Source organism: Pristis pectinata, chromosome 19 (genome assembly GCF_009764475.1).
Source record: "Pristis pectinata isolate sPriPec2 chromosome 19, sPriPec2.1.pri, whole genome shotgun sequence".
In the NCBI taxonomy this organism is placed as follows: Eukaryota; Metazoa; Chordata; class Chondrichthyes; order Rhinopristiformes; family Pristidae; genus Pristis; species Pristis pectinata.
In genome coordinates this window covers 10,106,019-10,125,386 of record NC_067423.1, presented here as the reverse complement: position 1 = coordinate 10,125,386, position 19,368 = coordinate 10,106,019, and the positions used below count along the sequence as shown (strand labels likewise).

At 39.8% G+C, this 19,368-nt stretch overlaps 1 protein-coding gene across 2 annotated transcripts in view; it reads left to right on the top strand.

Moving 5' to 3' along the window:
- usp6nl (USP6 N-terminal like) overlaps window positions 1-19,368 on the top strand; it is a 168,580-nt gene that overhangs the window by 30,493 nt on the left and 118,719 nt on the right. The window lies entirely within an intron of this gene.

Genomic DNA, 19,368 nt, shown 5'->3' with positions numbered 1-19,368 from the left:
TGACGGCTCTTGGATACTTCTTCATACCAACCCCTGGACTGTGACCCCACCAACAAACACCAGGCCACCATCTCCCGCACTGCCTCTTTGATCATTATGTATCATAACTCTGTTCTCTTTTGGTTAGCTAATTCCCTATCCATTCTAAAATATTACCCCAATGTTGTGAGCTTTTTGTTTTACGTGGCAACTTTTTGAATCCCTTTTGGAAATCCAAATACACTATATTAGCAGGTTCTCCATTATGCACATTGCTTGTTAAATCCTCAAAGAACTCTAGCAAATTTCTCAAACGTGCTTTTCCTTTCATAAAACCATGCTGATGAGGTTTAATGGTCTTAAAGTTTTCTAATTGCCCGATTACAGTTTTCTTAATAGATTCCAGCATTTTGCCAGTGATATATATGTCAGGCTAAACAGGCTAACAATTTCCTGCTTTATCTCCCTCTTTTCATGACTGGATGTATTATTTTTATGACTTTTCCAGAATTTAGGGAATTTTGGAAGATCATAACTAATGATCTTCCACTATCTATGCAGCTACTTCTTTGAAGACCATATAGTGCAGTGCTAGGACCCTTGTCAGTCTTTCCTCAGCTTGCCTAGTAACCTGGTGATAATTGTTTTAAGTTGGTCCATTTTTCTTCCTGGGTATTCTACTGTAATTGACATGCCTTTGCCATGAAGGCATATGAAATATTTGTTCAAAGTCTCTGTCATTTCCTTATTTCCCATTATTCATTTTCCATTCTCATCCTCTTGGGTGCCAATATTTACCTTGGCCAATTCTCTTCCATTTTATGTAATTCTCTGTTTGGCTAACTTACATTCATAACCTATTTGATCCTTGCCTGTTCCTAATCTTCCCACTCTTCTGCCCTACCACCAATCTTCACCAAATTCACTGCTTTTCATTTCAATTTGATATGATTGTTAATTTTCTTGGATAGTGAAGGATGGATCAAAAAAAACAAACTGCTTAAGGAACTCAGTGGGTCAAACAGCATCTGTGGGGGGGAAAGGAATTATTGTTTTGGGTTGAGATCCTGCATCAGTGGAGTATATCTTTGTTGAAAATTCTGAAATGTTTCCCACTGCTCATCTCCTGTCTTAATTTACAACCTATTTTCACCGTCCACATTAGCCAACTTGACCGTTATGTCTTTGTAATTATCTTTAAGTTTAATATGTAAGTGATTGTAGTACCTTGTACAGTGTTGACTACACTGACCTATGGACAACAACTCCACACCCAAAACTTTGGGGCCTTTCCCTCTGCCCTGACTCTTTAAGTAGTGAACCGTGTACTTTGCACTCTTCCCTGCCCACACTTAGCTGAAGTGGCAACTTGGTCCTCAAAAATGGCTTGTGATTGGTCAACCCCTGGACAACACAACTAAAAGCAATGAGCCCTACTTCCAGAATGCACTAATAGCTGACTAAACCACTCCCCTAATTTTATTGGCTGCCGAAGCTGTCAAGACTAGAAATTAACCACAGTATTAAGACTTGAATTATTACATTTTAAAACTTGTTTCAAAATTAAAGCACTTAACTAAATGGATTAATAACTTAATCATATCAAAAATATTTAATTTACCTCAAAGTTGCCCAGTTCTGTCAGATCCACTCATTGCCATTGAAATGAATGGAATTGCTGAATCTGTGGCAGGTGCAGCACTCAAATTCTCTGGCGTAACTGTTTGGGTAACTTCCATTTGTTGGATCTCTGGTGGTAGACTTTTGTGAGATCCAGTGCTGGAACGCAGTTGGAATTAGAACGATATCCATCCTTTAGGAATTTTGTGACTTTAGTGTTGTGTGAGTGGCCCTCAAGTGATTCAGGTTGTCAACGAGTATCTCCCAGAAAAAATATGGTGAGCACCACTGATTTCCAACAGATTAGGAGAGTTTCAGAGTTGAATTACATCACGGTAAAACATTGCACAGAGTGTAGTTGGCCTTGTTTATTTTGGATTAGGAAGTGACAAATAAATCAGATTTGTTACTCGAAATCTCTGTGGTGATGCCTGGAAAGTTGGAAAATGCAGGCATGTGTGTTTTGGGTTGGATACTAGTTGAGTGTATGTGATCTGTGCGATGTGGCGTTGGATTTTGTGGTGCGTGATGTTGCATGTAAGTGACTTCAAAGGAAGCTGCTAAAAAGGGTATAGTAATCAGTTTCTCTGCAGCATGATCTTCCCTTTACCCGAAGTAGTTTGTTATCTGGCATCAAAGTCGCTTTGATATCATCAAACTAGCTGGACAGCCAGTCATTATTAAGTATTCACAAGGGACAAATTTTAGCTATTATTTTAAACTTTGTGCAGAGCTCAAAAGAGATATTGGAGCATAGACACGTTTAAGATCGAAGCTGAACTATCAAACTTTATTGGGCAAAAATACAAATCATTTAAAAGCTTAGTTGTATTCCATGGAACAAAGTATAATGGCTTCAGTAGTGCTTGAAAGTGAAAATAGTTGGTAATTTTTTGAACTCACTGTTAGTTCACTGATTTCTGGATATTACGCCAGAGAAGGCTGAGAAACCTTTCTGCACAACAGATATTGAAAAATTAATTGTGTTTTCAGTTTCAAACAAAATAAATCTGACAAAGTGCCATAGAAGTGAAATGCTGCCACATTGATGAATACTGTGGAATCACTGAAGCAGTTTCTGGACTTCCATGTTTAACCAGGTGTGCAAGTTTGCCTGAAGTTACTGTTGGTTCATTCATGTCATGATGGTGAACAACATAAATTTTGCTTTCATTAAGATTGCATATTGTGGGTCTTTATATTTGGCCACACAATGATAAGCTAAAAGTGAAGTTGCACTCAAGGCTCTTCTCAGTGTTCCCTGCATTTTACTAATTGGGCTTCTGATGGAAATTCCAGTCCACAATTTTAAACAATGTTTACAGCAAATAATTAGTCAATTTCAAGTCAATCATTCTCTGTTTCAATCAGGAGACACCTCGTTGTTCTAGTAGCTGTACTCCATTTTTTTTTCCTGGCTTATTTATGCTCCTGCTCTTCATGGTAATTATCAGTATGCCATAAGGATAGCCTCAATTTCACATTTCTTTCATGTTTACATAAATATTTTATTTGACTTTGTGAAATACTAATATTGGTTTTAAGCTCTGGGAGACTGGTACCATGATTTCTAGCTCCCTTTGCTGATTATCTCTTTTTCCACTAATATGTATAATTGCCTTCTATATTCAAATTTCACCAAAAGCTACTGTTCTTGTGCTGAAATACAAAATACCTCCTGAAATTAATTGTCAGTGATTAGTTACTTCTAATATCCTTGAATTGATAAGTTAATTCACAAGTGATAGTGCATCCAAAGATTCAGTGTTGCACTTGCAGTTAATGGAGATTGCTGGTGACATTTTTGTGAGCAGATGGGTAGCAGTTTCTCATTCGTTAGATTAAATGTCGACAAGCAGACCTCTCACTTACTACAAGAGAAGAAGCTTCTTAAATTAATACATAGTGACAGGGAGATTTGTGTTCTGAGCTGCAAATTGCTAATTGTGATGTGTGTATTCAGCAGTACTGTGGTACATTACGTTACTTCTTACATTTTAACCATACAGCTTAAATTCTGGGAAGTTGTTTAATTAAGAGGTAAAAAATGTATATGCAAAAAAATCTTATACTCTGAATACCTTTTCATTGTGTTCTAAAAATCATGTTTGCATACTTTGTAAAAGAACATAAGTGAAAAGCCACAAAATAAGAGGTCCTTTGTGCAAACTGCCTCTCAAATTCATTGCAACAAACCCAATAAAGATCATTCACAAAATTTCCAATTAAAAGTTGTATAAGATGATTTCTTAAAGGAATGTTTGAGATTCAGTTGGGCATATTCTGTCAATTTCCTTTTTTCCCAACATCGTAATTTTTCTTTTAAATACCAAAGGCTTATTTGGTGAATACTAGTAACCCTTTGGCACCAGGTTTGCTGGTGCCTTAATTGGAAATGTCATTAATTTAGCTAAGTTACTCATTGTTTTATGGATCATAGTAATCTACAGCACAGAAGGAGCATACTTGGCCCATTGTGTCTGCCAGCCAAAAAGAGCCTGAATCAATTTTGCAGATCTTCGTACGTAGATGATGGCATTTTGTGTGCATATTCAACTATGCAGTTGATTTCTGCCTCCATCAGCAAAACAGGTAGTGAATTCCAGGCCTCCACCACTTTCTGTTAGATACACACACACACGCACGCACGCACACACCTTCCTCTTCAATATGGAACAACCCACTTATCCAGTTATTCCTCAAAATTAAGATTCGTCTCTTCATCCTAATTCTCTTTTGTACCACTTTAAGACCCCTTTTCATTCTTCCTGTAATGTGATAATTAGATCTCATTGGCGTTCTCCAGTTTCTGGCCTAACAAACATGTTACTCAGTTCTAGCATGGTCTTCATCCTAATTCTCTTTTGTACCACTTTAAGACCCCTTTTCATTCTTCCTGTAATGTGATAATTAGATCTCATTGGCGTTCTCCAGTTTCTGGCCTAACAAACATGTTACTCAGTTCTAGCATGGTCTTCCTATTGTTGCATTCTACACATTGGATAATAAATGGCAGCTGTCCCATTTGCTTTCTTAACCAGTTTATTTATCTGTTGTTGTACCTTTAGCCTTCATTGCAACCATGTCTGAATATAAGAGTATAGGATGTCTTATACACTTATATATGACCTTGTTGACACCACACTTGAAGTGTTATGTTCAGTTTTGGTCTCTGTCTAAAAAACTTGCTATAAAGAGAATGCAACAAAGGCTCATTGGACAGGTTCTTCAGATGGCAGGCCTGTCACGTGAGTAGACTTGGCTTGCGTTCTCTGCGGTTTAGAAGAATGAGAGTTCACCTACTTCAAACACTAAAAAATCTGAAAAGGCTTGGAGAGAAGGTAAGGAAATGTTGTTTCCTTACCTTCCCTCCAAACCTCAGGAGAGCTGCTTCAGTCCAATAACCAAAAGGGCAGAAATGTGAAAGAGTTGGAAACGGGAAGGCAATGGAAGTAAAATGATGGGATTAGAAGTTTTAAATCCTCACCTCAGTCTCCTCCATTCACTGTGCTTCTGTTCAATGCAAATAACCTGAAAGGAATGTCGGGCTTTGAGCATTTTATCCTGAAGCATTTTAAAAACAAAAGGTCAAGAATGGTGTTAATTTTTTCAGGTGTTGTCTTGATCTTACCAGTTAAGGAACAAGTAATTGAAATAATGGTAGAAACAACAACACAATGACAAAAACACAGCTGTACCGCAAAGGTTTATGTGCAAAATACCAAATGATCTTGAAGGCTTCTGTTTCTCTAAGAGTTTGGCTAGAGAACTCCAATGAGATCTAATTATCACATTACAGGAAGAATGAAAAGTGGTCTTAAAGTGGTACAAAAGAGAATTAGGATGAAGAGATGAATCTTAATTTTGAGGAAGCACCTCTGTTATCATTTTATCAGTTGAAATTGTTCAACATTTGTACCACAAAAATTTTGTATTGCTAAAGCTGGCCATTTGTGAGTATCCTAGTTAGAGGTCCCACTGAGTACAATCACACCTGAAGATGTGACTTGACAGATTCACTAGATTCCCCTTGGCACAAAGTAACATGTGCAACCATGGATGCCACCTGCACTTGACAACACCTAGCAAAATTGAGTGATTTGGTTAGTAGAAGTTGCGGTGCTTTACAAAAAGGCTTCATACTTTTTGTAATAATATATCCTAAAATTTGATTACTAAAACTGATGGTGGGAAGTGACCAGAGCAGAATTGTGTTTCACTGATTATTTGTCTAAAGATGAATGCAGGATCTTTTATTGCCATAAAACATTTCTATCATACTTTGCACAACTTTTTAATTTCCATCATCTGTTCCCCGGGAGCTTTTCTGTCAAAGTCTGGTGCTCCTGGGACTTGCAGTTTGCGCCGTTTGTGTGATGTATAGCAAAAGCAATAACAGTCCAGATGAAGGGCCTCGACACAAAACGTCAACTGTCCATTTCCCTCCACAGATGCTGCCTATCTTTCCAAGTTCATCCAGCAGCTCATTTTTGATACAGCTTTGCTGTACAACTACAATTTTCTAAAATAACACCTCTGATTTGATTTACCCCAAAGTTCTGCTATTGTTGTAAGTTTTTTTATTTAAATTCTTCTCCTTCATGCAGTGTTTAAAAAAATTTCTTAATCTTAAAAATCTTTTAAAAATTTGCAAATCATAAATTTCCAAGCACTTTGAGTTTTGATAATGTTGTTCAAAATAGTTGTTTGAAAACTATTTAATTTTGGCTGAAAACCTTTGCCGTGTTGGTGGGGTGGAAACAAGGGACCAGCATAGGTTTTTTTTTAATTGTAAAAGTATCATATTTAGTCAATGTACTAGTTGTCTGTTAGGTCCTGGAACATTTTGACTCACTAATGTTTCCTTAGTTGAACCATGGTAAACTGCAGCAAAATCTTAGAGCTTATTAGGTTGTTCGGGTGCTTTGTAGTAAGGTTTCTGATCCAAAGCCAGCAGAATTTTTGTATAGAAGTACATGGTGATGTTTCTATGGTAACAGATTGCTGTTTCATCAAGTTTATGCACAACCCTCAATTGCCTTCAAGTATAGATTGGATCCTCTCATGACAGTTGCATTAAAAAAAACACAAGTCATCTGTTTTAAAGCTAATTGGTAGAAAATGACTGCACAGAGGCAGCTTAAATCTGTTCCTGTCTCCGAGCCAGCTGATGTGGTAGATGTTTGCCTCTCCTCAAGTATTGCCATCCTAGCATTTGGAAACTGTCACAAATTTACTCCATGAAAATCTCACTCTTGAAGAGCAGACCACTTCATTTATGGTCTTAATTTCTCTTTGGCAGTTCCTCGGGAGCGAAGATGACTTCCATTCCAATTCTATGGATTCTTAGGTGATTGATTAGTTCAGCATGGAACCTGTAGATTTTGCCACAGGTGGGAACGGAGATATTGGTGGGGTACATGTAGATTGGGAGGTGGTGAGCTCCATCCATTTTGTGCTGTGCTCCTGTGTGCTTCAGTTGCATGGGACCAGAGATTTTTGGTGCCATCTTGCAAGCTTTTACTCTACCTTTAATTATCATGGACCAGGGATTCCTGGATATTGCATTTTTTTAAAAACATCCTTAAATCTTCTCTGTCCATGTGGTCAACTTATCCTGTGACAGAGCTTGGAACAGAGAATTTGTTTTAGGAATCTGGTGTCAAGCAATGGAACGATGTTGCCTGCCCAGTGGGGCTACCTGGGTGTAATTAGGGCCTCAGTAGACTTAGATGGGCTACCCTTATTCTGAAACTCTGCTCTCTAGTTCCAAATAACCCCATCAGGGGAAACATCTTACCAGCATCCATCTTGTCAACTCTCCTCAAATTTTGTACATTTAAATAAGATCACTTATCATTCTTCTGTACCCCAAGGAGTAAAGGTTGAACCTGTTCAGCCTTTCTTCATCCAGCCCCTTCATCCCAGGAATCAAGCCGGTGAACATTCTCTGCACTGTTTCCACTCCACTTGCATTAAATTTCCTGCTGGAATGGGACTTATCCACACAACTAGTTGGAGACTGTTCAACCCAAATCACCTCCACTCCAGAACTAAGGTCACCACAATCTCGGTGATCGAGCTCCAGCATACAGAAGCTACTTGCGTATGTGTGCTTTCAGAGACCGAACTCCAAGTCATCACCAACTTGTTCACTGAAGCATAGTGTCTTGCACTCAACTGCAGAACAAAGCTCCTTTACTATCCTGCCCACAATGTTCAACACTTTTGTCCAAAAATGAAGTTTCATGGCAAGATCTTGGAACAAATGGACCATTTCTTGCATCTCAGGAAGCAGACATGTGTGATGAAATTCACTCTTGCCTTCATTGTGTCAACTTGTCCTTTGACTGTCTGAGGAAATGGATTTTGAAGATCAAAACCAGACCTTTTACTCTTCTGTTCTGGAGACCTTACTTTAAAAATATAGCCCACCTTTTGTGCAGCTCCGTGTTTGAGTCTCTGCAAAGTGTAATTTAAGTTTAAAATGATACTTTGTGGTGACTTTGACAAAAGTGCATTCTCCCTGTCCATCCATGCACCTCCTGGATAACACAGTAGATTACGTGACTCTCCTTTGTTGCTCTACTTGGAAGGATTGCATGTACTTGGTTCTGCTCATCTATCCAATTATAGAATGTTTTCAGCAATGTCTCTTCATTTTTTTGGACCATTACATCTGGATCATCCCGAGGATCTGCCCAAAGCTACCACTTTTCCTGTTCTGAATCCTGTCTTCTAACATAATTTGCAAATATGGGAGCTGATGTGTACTTCTCCCAAATAAGTGAAGATTATTACATTAAAAGAAGTAATACAAGGTATTGACTGAGGCTACATTTCAGTTAGGTACTTCATTGGCTGCTATAGGGTGATGACATCTTGAGATTGGAAGGTCAGATAAAAGTGTCGATCTTTCTTCCTTTCTACAACTGACCTCTAAGATCAAGGTGGATTGGTGGTGGCAGTGTGGAGCAGGGAAATAGATCAGACTTAATATTGCTAAAGGCTTTTATGATCAGCAGTAACTTGATTATTATAGAGCTGATAATATAATAAAGCACCCAAAGTCATTTCAAAGTAGCATTATTAAACAAAATTTGCTACCCCATATCATAGAAAACAGTAGAACAGATGACCAAAATCTTGGTCAGCAGTGGGATTTGAGGAAGAGGTGATGGTTGTGCAGGAACTTAAAGCATGGTAGATTCCTAGTCTGCTTGAATTGGAGAATTGTGTAGATTTCAGATGGTTATGTGATTGGTGGATGTTGCAGATGGTGAATGATGAGGTCATGCAGAGATTTGAAAACAGGGATGAGAATTTTTACCATTGCCATCTCAGGAGACAGTGTAGACCCGTTTACACAGGAGAGTTGCAGGAACGGGATGTGGCACCCAATAAGCAGATTTTTGTATGAGCTCAAGTTTATGAAGAGTGTGGAGAGTGGAATATGGTGGGCCAGCCAGGAAACCATTTCAGTAGTAAAAAAACCTTTAAGCAAAAGGGAACTGGTTAAATTCGAGCATGATACTTTTTAACATCACTGAAAGCACAGACAAGATTCTGGAAAATAAAGGATGGATCCTTGGGAGAATTGCAGAGATAATGGTAATCCCAGTCAATAAATTCTGCATGTATGGCTCCTGGGCAAGGACAGGATATAGCTCTCATGAGCACCCCACCCCCCTCCATCACTCCATTATTTGCATTAATTCAGGAATCGAATGACCACTTGAGGTTGCTGCTGGGTGGCTGGGTTAATAGGAGGAATGACTGAGGGGAAAAGTTGCATTGTGTGAAAGATGAATAAAAATACTGGATGAGTGGTTTGAGCAGGTTTATTCCTTACCAAGTTGGCTTGTAACCTGACTTGGATTATTCATGATTGAGTTGTACACCATGAAATTCAGTTTGCATTTGTGTTAAGTCTGCACCAGAAATGTTACTTTCTTGAATTTTCTCTCATCCTTTATTCCCCAGAAATTTCCAGCATTTGCAGCTTCTATTTTAATTCATTGAGACCTTTAGAGAGATCCTTTAAAATCTGTGTTCATTATGTAGGTGGCATTGGCTAGAACACGGTATTTTTGCAAGAAAATATTACTGTGTGAATTGCTAGAGTCCCACACCAAAAGAAAAATGTGAATATTTTCCTAGTTTGAATTGTTAAACGAATGGAGAAAAATAGAAAATTCAACAAAAGATCAGAGCAAAACATAGTGGTTGCAGAGAAATAAATGGTACAAAATTCATGAAATTGGGAAGGGAACAATGTTACGGCAGGACCTCAAAAGTAGTAATCTCAGTATTACTCCTCATGCCATATGCTAACACCAATCAAAGGTGCTAAAAATTGTTAAATATGTAGTTCTGCACAGACTCAAGTGTATTTTTAAAAGCACCTCCCACAGCAAAATATTTCAAATGCAAATATTACTAGATCCTGTTAAAATGTGGTTGAGAGCAATGTCTTGATCCATGTGTTTTATTGAACCTAAATGTACTACCTGCAAGTCGCTGGTATTTCAGATTAGTATTAGTCTTGTACTTTGTAACTAGCACTCATAATGGTAATCCTGGCAGTCAAATTCTTTATTGTTCTCCAGGATTGCTTCTGCTGTTTTCAGATTGAATTTTTGTGACTTTGAAATCCATTGATAATTTATTGGATGTTGCTTTTTATTTGTGTATTCATTCTAGTCAGAATGCTCTCCACTTTACATTTGTAGAAATTTACAAGAGTCTTTGGTGACATACCAAATCTCCTCAAATGCCTAATGGAATAGAGCTGCCGGCGTGCAGTCTTCGTGATTGCATCAATGTGTTGGTCTTGCTGATGTTGAGTGCGAGGTTGTTGTTGTGACAGCTCTCAACCAGCCGATCTATCTCACTCCTGTATGCCTCCTCATCGCCATCTGAGATTCTGCCAACAAAAGTGGCGTCATTATCGAATTTATAGATGGCATTTGAGCTGTCTAGCCACACAGTCATGCGTGTAGAGAGAGTAGAGCAATGGGCTAAGCACGCATCCTTGAGGTGCACCTGTGTTGATTGTAAGCAAGGAGGAGATTTTACAACCCATCTGCACTGACTGTGGTGTCCCGATATGGAAGTCGAGGATCCAGTTGCAGAGGGAGATACAGAGGCCCAGGTTTTGAAGCTTGTTGATTGGTACTAAGGGGATGATGGTGTTGAATGGCGAGTATGTTTTGCTGTCATGTAGGTACTCCAAAGCCAAGTGGAGAGCCAGTGAGATTGCGTCTGCTCTAGACCTGTTGTTGGTGGTAGGCAAATTGCAGCAGGTCCAGGTCCTTGCTCAGACAGGAGTTCATTCTAACCATGACCAACCTCTCAAAGCACTTCGTCACAGTAGATGTGAGTGCTACTGGGCAATAGTCGTTGAGGCAGCTCACCCTACTCTTCTTGAGCACCAGTTAAATTGATGCCCTTTTGAAGCAGGTGGGAACCTCCAACTGCAGCAGTGAGAGGTTGAAGATGTCCTTGAACACTCCAGCCAGTTGGTCGGCACAGGTTTTCAGTACCCTGCCAGGTACACCGTCGGGCCTGACACCTTCAAGAGGGTCAAGGTTCAGCCTCTTGAAGGATGTTCTGATGTCGGCCTTTGAGACAGAGATCACGGTCGCCAGATGCTGTGGGGATTCGCACAGGTGTAGTGTTATTCTCCATTTCAAAGTGTGCATGAAAGGCATTGAGCTCATCAGGGAGTGAAGCATCGCTTCCGTTTGTGCTGTTAGGTTTCGCCTTATAGGAAGTAATGGCATGCAAACCCTGCCACAACTGTCGTGCATCCAATTGTGTCTCTAACTTCACATGGAATTGCCTTTTCACTCTCACGATGGCCTTCTGTGTGTCGTACCTGGACTTTGTGTAGGGTTCTGGATCGCTGGTCTTGAACGCCACAGATCTAGCCCTCAGCAGACTCCTGGTTCATCCAGGGCTCATCCTGTTGCATCACCAATGGACGTTCCAATGTGCAGGATCAAAAGAGGCTGCAGGGGGTTGTAGACTCAGCCAGCTCCATCACGGACACAACCTTCCTTGCCTTTGAGGACATCTTCAAGACGCGGTGCCTCAATAAGGTGGCATCCATCATTAAGGACCCTAACCACCCAGGACATGCCCTCTTCACATTACTGCCATCGGGGAGGAGGTACAGGAGCCTGAAGACTCTCTCTCAATGTTTCAGGAACAGCTTCTTCCCCTCTGCCATCAGATTTCTGAACGGTCCATGAACACTACCTCATTATTCCCCTTCTGCATTATTTATTATTGTAACAAAGTAATTTTTATGTCTTTATGTCTTGCACTGTACTGCTGCCGCAAAACAACAAATTTCATGACGTGTCAGTGATAATAATCCTGATTCTGATTCTAATTGTGAATTGTCTTCATTTTTGTTAAGACCTTCCGAAATAGTCTAGGCTTTCATGAGTGGTAAGCATGTCATTGTAAAACAAAAAAATGCTGGTAATACTCAGCAGGTCAGACATTGTGGAGGGATAAAAACAGTTCCAGATGTATCACCTTCCATCATAGAAACACAGAAAAATTTGAGCAGGAGTAAGGCATTTGGTCCTTCCAATCTGTTCTCCGATTCAGTATGATCACGGTTAATCCTCTCTTACAATATCACACTGCTGCTCTTCCCCTTCTGCCACTCCCCCAGTCCTTGGTGCCTTTTGTGTCGAGAAATCTATCTGTCTCCTTAAAGATATTCATTAACTCCACAGCCTTCTCTGATTGTGAATTCCACAGTTTCACCATCCTCTGAAAGAAATTTCTTATTTTATTCCTTTACCTTGAGTGACTAGGACCTCTGGTTCTAGACAGTAGCATGGGGAAACATTGTCCTTGCATCCAGCCTGTTGAGTCAGAGTCTTGTATGTTTCAATGAGGTCTCTCATTCATCTAAACTGTAGTGAGTACAGGCATGTCGATCCAATCTCTTGTTGTACAACAGTCCTGTCATTCCAGGAATCAGTCTGGTAAACATTATGCGTGCTTTCTTGGCTAAGAAGACTAAAATTGCATGCATTATTCCAAGTCTGGTCTCACCAAGGGCTCTATTATTGTAGTAAAACATTCTTGCTCCTGCACTTAAGAGGCATTTAGACAGGCACGTGAACAAGCAGGGAAAGGAGGGATATAGACCAAGAGCAGGCAGATGGGGTTAGTTTAAATTGGCAATAATGGGTGGCACTGACATCATGGGCTGATGGGGCCTGTTCCTTTGCTGTACTGTCTGTGTTCAGAGTTAAATTTTTGTCCTGAAACGGTAACTCTGCTTCTCTTCCCTCGGATGTCTGACCTGCTGAGTATTTCTAATAGCTTCTGTTTTCATTCTAGATTACGAGCATCTGCAGTTTTTTTTATTTCAGCAGTTTTTCGGAGTTTTACTTTATATTATGAATAGCTGAGGCCCAAGCACTGATTCCTGTCGTCATTGCCTGCCATCCTGAAAATGACCTATTTATTCCTACTCCCCACTTTGCTGTCTGTCATTTAGTTTTCAGTCCAGGCCAGTATATTTCCCCAATCTGACATGGGACTTTTATCAAAAACCTTCTGAAAACCCAAGTACCCTACATCCATTAGTTCTCCTTTATTCTCCCAGTTGCATCCTCAAAAGTCTGCAGTATGTTTGTCAAACATGATTTTCCCTTTCATAAATCCATGTCGACTTTGTACATCCATGTTGATATTTACAAAGTGTCTTGTTCTCATATATTTTGAGAGACTAACACTTTCCCTGTCACTAATGTTAGCTTGAGCAGTCAGTAGTTTCTTGTTTACTCTCTTTTTTCCTTTTTTTAAATTGTGGAGTTACATTTACCACTTTCAAATCTCCCAGCGACTGTTGCATAATCTACAGAATATTGGAAGATGACAACTAATGCATTCACTTCATCCTTAGCGACCTCTTTTAGTATCCTAGGATGCAGATTATCAGACCTTCAGGATTTATCAGCTTTCAGTTCCATTAATTTCTCCAGCTCTTTCAATATTACTAATGCTAATTTCCTTTAATTCCTCCTTTTCAGGAGACTCTTGATTCCCAAACTTTTCTAGGAGGTTATTTATATCCTCTTCCATGAAGACAGAACTAAAGTATTTGTTTAATTGCTCTACCTGTCCTTTGTTTCCATTATCAATTCTGTTGCTGGCAGTAAGGGATATACACTTGTCTTCACTAATCTTTTTCCTTTTACATACTTGTAGAAACTTCTACAGTCTGTTTTATGTTCCTTGCCCTTCCTTTTATGTTCCTTATCCTCATAATCTATTTTCATTCTCTTAATCAATGTCTTGGTACTACTTTTGTCATTGTTTTTTTCATTATCGTGCCTTTCAATGAAGCTCTCTTTGAGCTAACTCATTCCTCGTACCTTCATAATTTCCTTTTGTTTAGATTTAGAACCTGAGTTTTGGATTGAATGGCTTCACTTTCCATCTTATTGAAGAATTGTACAGTAAACCATCAATTAACCCTGTGTCGTGGCACAAAATAAGATCTAAAATAGAGTTTTCCCTTGTTCCTTTCACATACTGATCTGGAAAACCATCTTGTATACATTCTGAGAATTCATCCTCCTAATTACTGCTAATTTGACTTGTCCAGTCTTATAAAGGAAATCACAAACTGTAGAAGTTGGAAATTTGAACTTCAAACAGATGATGCTAGAAACATTAGTCAGCATTTCTGGGAAGGGAAACAGAGTCAATGTTTCAAGTCATACTCCCTTTGACAGAACTGGCAATGTTTTCTCTATTTCCCAGTTCTGATAAAGGGTCTGTTCCCTTTTCATAGGTGCTGCCTGATCTGAGAGTTTCCAGTCTTTTGTGGTTTTATTTGTGCGGGTTATATGTAGATTCAAGTCCTTATCCTCAACAGTGGGACTGAGCAAGCAAGTTCTAAAGAGAGGGTGATTTATCTCTGCCTCCTTCTGAGATCCCTGCCATCACAAAGTTCAGTTTTCAGTCAATTCAATTTATTCCATGTGATGTCAGGGAGCTGCTGAGAACACTGCATGCAGCAAAGGCTATGACACCAGAAAACATCCCAGCTGCTGAAAATTGCACTGCAGGACTTTTTTCTACCTCTAGCCAAGCTGCTCCTGTACATTTACAACACTGGCATTAGCCCAACAATGTGGGAGATTGCTTTGGTAGGTCCTGTTCACAAATAGAAGGACAAGAACAATCTTGTTAATTACTACTCAATCAATCTACTTTGAACAATTAGTGTGGTAATTTAAGTTATCATCAACAGCGATATCCTCTAGTAATATCACTTTATCAGAATAGTGATATCGTTATTCCTCTTTTGCACTATTTATTTTTGTAACTTATAGTAATTTTTAAGTCTTGCACTGTACTGCTGCCACAAAACAACAAACTTCATGACATATGTCAGTGATAATAAACCTGATTCTGATCAAGCAGTACTTACTCATCAATACCCAGCTTGGTGCCTGACCTCATCACAACCTTGGTTCAAACATGCACTAAGGTCTAAATTCCAAAGGTGAGTTGAGAATGACTGTCCTTTACATCAAGACAGTATTTGATTAATTGTGGCATCAAGGACTCCTGGTAAACTTAAAGTCATTGAGCATTAAGGGGAAAATATTCTGTTGATTGGAATAGTATCTTGGACAAAGGAAGATGATTGTGGTTGTTGGAGGTCAATCATCATAACACCCAGGACATGGCTTCAAGACATATTCTAGGCCTAGCCATCTTCAGCTGCTTCATCAGTGATCTTCTGTCCAACTGACCTTTAAGTCCTTAGCAAACGAATCAGCCCATACCTGCATGCAGGAGGCATCAACAACATGCATTCATGTGGTGATGAGTTCAAGTAATGTTCACACCATAAAAGTGCCAGACAATGACCATGTCCAATAAGGGAAGAGTCTGACCCCTACCCTTGACATTCAATTTCATTACCATTACGGGTGTCTATTGACCAAACAAAAATCATAACTAGAACAACAGGTCAGAGGCTAGGTGTGCTGAGGCAAATTACTTGCTTGCTAAAACTTGGAAGCCTACCAGCGATGTAGAAGACACAAGTCATAACCTACAAAATATTCCCCAATTGCCTGATGAGTGGAGCTCCAAAATACTGGTGAAGCTCGAGACCATTTGGGACAAAGCAGCCTGCTTGACTGGCACATCATCAGCTTCCCAAATGTTCAGTTCTTCCTCCACTGTTGCACCAAGCTACTGTGTGTATCGTCTGCAAAAAGCATTGTAGTTACTTCTAGGTTACTCCAACAGCACCTCCCAAACTCAAGACCTCTATTACCAAGGAGGACAAGGGAGCAAACTTACAGGAACAATATCTGCAAATTCTCAATGATCCTAACTTGGAAGCACCATTGCCCTTCCTTCATTGGGTCCAAATCTTAGATCTCTGTCCTGAACAGCATGGTACAAAAATCTTCACAAGAAGGGCTGCTGCAGTTCAAGAAGGTGATTCAATCTCGCCTTCCCAAAGGAATTTAGTGTTGGGCAATAAATGCTGGTCTTGTCAGTGATGAATAAAAACAAGTTGCTAGTAGTTTGAGCAATTGGTTTTGAAGTTAGCTGCTCCTGTGGCATGACCAGGCTTGGAGATTTTGCGGACTAAGAGCATGATGGCTTTGGAAAGCTGGGCATTCCAACAAGCCTTCTGGAGCACAGAGATCTTGGACTATTGGTTGCTGGGGAGATCTATCCTGGTAGCACTGACTGCCAGGAAGAGGCAGGTTGCCATAACTTATCACAGTAATATTCCCTGCTGTCTAAAGGCAGCTGGCCTTAGATCAATTTTCGTTGCTTTGCCATTACTATATTTGCAGAGTTCTGGCAATTCTTGTATCTACCTATAAAGCATCAAATGCTGACTTTAAGTAGGAAAGGGCTGGCAACAAACTGCATTTGTTTCTGGGACATGGCAAGTTCATCATCTGGGGCAATCGTAGGACAACAGATCAGTCAGTGGATATGACAGCTGTTGGTGTGCACTGAGAACATAGAACCAGCTTGAAGCAGACCATGAACAATCAGCATGGGAAGACTGGGTATGGAGAGTTTTAATTTAAAAGGATTTTTTTCTTGGATGGTAACAAGTTCATATCAGAACCTCAAACTCAAGCCACAAACAGTGGCCTTGGAGCAAATTTGACCTCCAAAACAGGGATTATGGTGGAGTGGCTGGAGTAAAAAAAATTATGATTCATTAGTGATAGGAATTGTGTGTCAGACAAAACATTTGTGGTGCATTTGGCATTTCTTGTAATGAAAATTGTATTCTATAGCTGTGCTATCAGAAAACAAAGCAGCCTTTTAATTATTCAAGAATTTTTAAAATCTGGTTTGCTCCAAGATCCTTGTTAAAATGCAAATTAGATAAATTAACAGATTTACATAATAGCCCTTAGCTGGAAGAAATTTAGTTGAGGAAATAGGAGGAACAACAGAAATTTTCACAGTATGTGAAAGGGAATCTATACCCAGGAGAGCTGTTAACACTTGACCATCAAATACACAAGGCCAAGAATGACAAAATTTTGGGTGCTAATGGAATAAAGGACACAGGATTGATTGGAAATATATATTTGAAGTAGATCCTTAGGAGGATCGATGTACAGAGGGATTTTGGGGTGAAAGTCCATTGGTCCCTGAATATGGTAACACAAATGGATTGGGGTAAAGAAGGCATGTGGCATGTTTGTGTTCATCAGTTGGGGCACTGAGTATAAGAGTCACAAACTCATGTTGCAGCTGTATAAGACTTTGGTCAGGCTGCATTTGGAGTATTGTGTGTAGTTCTGGTTGTTGCATTACAGGAAGGATGTGGAGGCTTTGGAGAGGGTGCAGAAGAGTTTCACCAGGATATTGCCTGGATTGGATCGTATTAGCTCTAAGGAGAGGGTGGACAAACTTGGATTGTTGTCACTAGAGTGTTGCAGGCTGAGGGGTGATCTGATAGGAGTATATAAAATTATGAGAGGCATAGATAGGGCAGATAGTCTGTCTTTTTCCCAGGGTGAAAATGTTGAATACTAGAGGGCATACGTTCAAAGTGAGAGGGGCAAGTTTGAAGGAAATTTGCAAGGCAAGTTTTTTTACACAGAGAGTGGTAGGTACCTGGAGTGTGCTGCCAGGGGAGGTGGTGGAAGCAGATACGATAACAACATTTAAGAAGCATTTAGACAGATATTTGAACAGCTAGGGAATAGGGGATTATGGATTACATGCAGGCAGATGGGATTACCTTGATTGGCATCATGGTTGGCATGGACACAGTGGGCTGAACTGTCCTGTTCCTGTGCTTCACTGTTGTATGTTCATCTTGATCTTGTCAAGTCACGAGCAGGCTTGATGATCTGCAGGACATAAACCTTTCCTGTCACTGTGTATTTATTGTTGGAAGAGACGAGTGTTGTGAAGGGTACTTCTCTCTGGGAGTTATGATATGGAAATTCTTACAAGAGGTGACAGTAATTCAGGTCGTTTTTGATGCAGAGGCAGTGCTGAAAAGCATTCATGGAGAATCTTCAGGGAAGTTGAAAGTTGCAAACTACTTTCCAAAAACATATTATTGCATTGCAGAACTCCTGTTAAGTTACATGACAGCTATTGAGTCGAGTATTTTACCTGCTTGTAGCATGTGTATTTGACTGCTGATTGACTGGTATTGTGCTGAACTTGTGGTCATGCTGCACTCTTAGAGGTACACCATTCATTTTTTTAAAAACTAAACAAAATGTCACCTGTTACATTTGTAGCTTTTGTAGACTGAATAATGATCATTACCAATGCAATTGCTTGTAAACTAGAGTACAGTATTTAATCTATTGCTACTGTGAGTGTACAATGTCACATTTAAAGCTTCTAACACTCCCACACCATTTAAATTTGCTCTACACCAGCTCAAAAAATTGTGCTAATAACAAACTACCTCATTACCTACAGCTGGTAAGTATAACACATTTTCTATTTCTACTAATTTGTTATTCTCAACAGCTGACGTATGGTGCCAATGTGTAATATGCTCAATGGAGAGGCACTTTTAGCTTTACCCACTGTCACCATGAGTTCTGTATTGCCTTCTCCTAAACTACCCCCCCCCCCCGCCCCCCCACACGCTGACCACCTCCTCCTCCATATGCTCAAAGATGAGTTCACTAAGAATTCTTCTCATGTTCAGGAAGAAGGGAAGCACTGCAAGCTTCGTTTGGTGTGAGTGTGTGCCGACTGCTGGTGGTCCTTAAGTTGTATATAGGATTGCGGGCAGAATTTTACCAAATGCTCGTCTAGTTGGATGTGCTTTTGATTGTGATCTTTTCTGAGGCAGTTTCTCAGCCACACATTCGATTCCTGCTGAATTTGTCTTTTGTCTCTTCAGCACAGCAATGATTATGTTGCTGGCAGACTGCTCCTTTTGGTATTTTAGTTTCAGAAATGTATTATTTATTGAATGGTTTGATGACCACTGTTGAGGAAAACTGGCAGAGTTTGCTTGTGGTGCTCTGTGTTCTTGCTGGATCACACATTGCAAAACACTGGAAAAGAATATTATGAAGTGTTTTAAAGATGAGACCTGTTGGAATTCGAAGAGGAAAGCTGGTGCTCACTGCCCTGGCAAGCAGCCATGATGCAAATTTTACAGATTATGAAGGAACTGGTGTCGCCTTCAAAAAGAAGCATTGATCAAAAAGGTACGAATTCAACTACATAAAATAGTAAAGCACA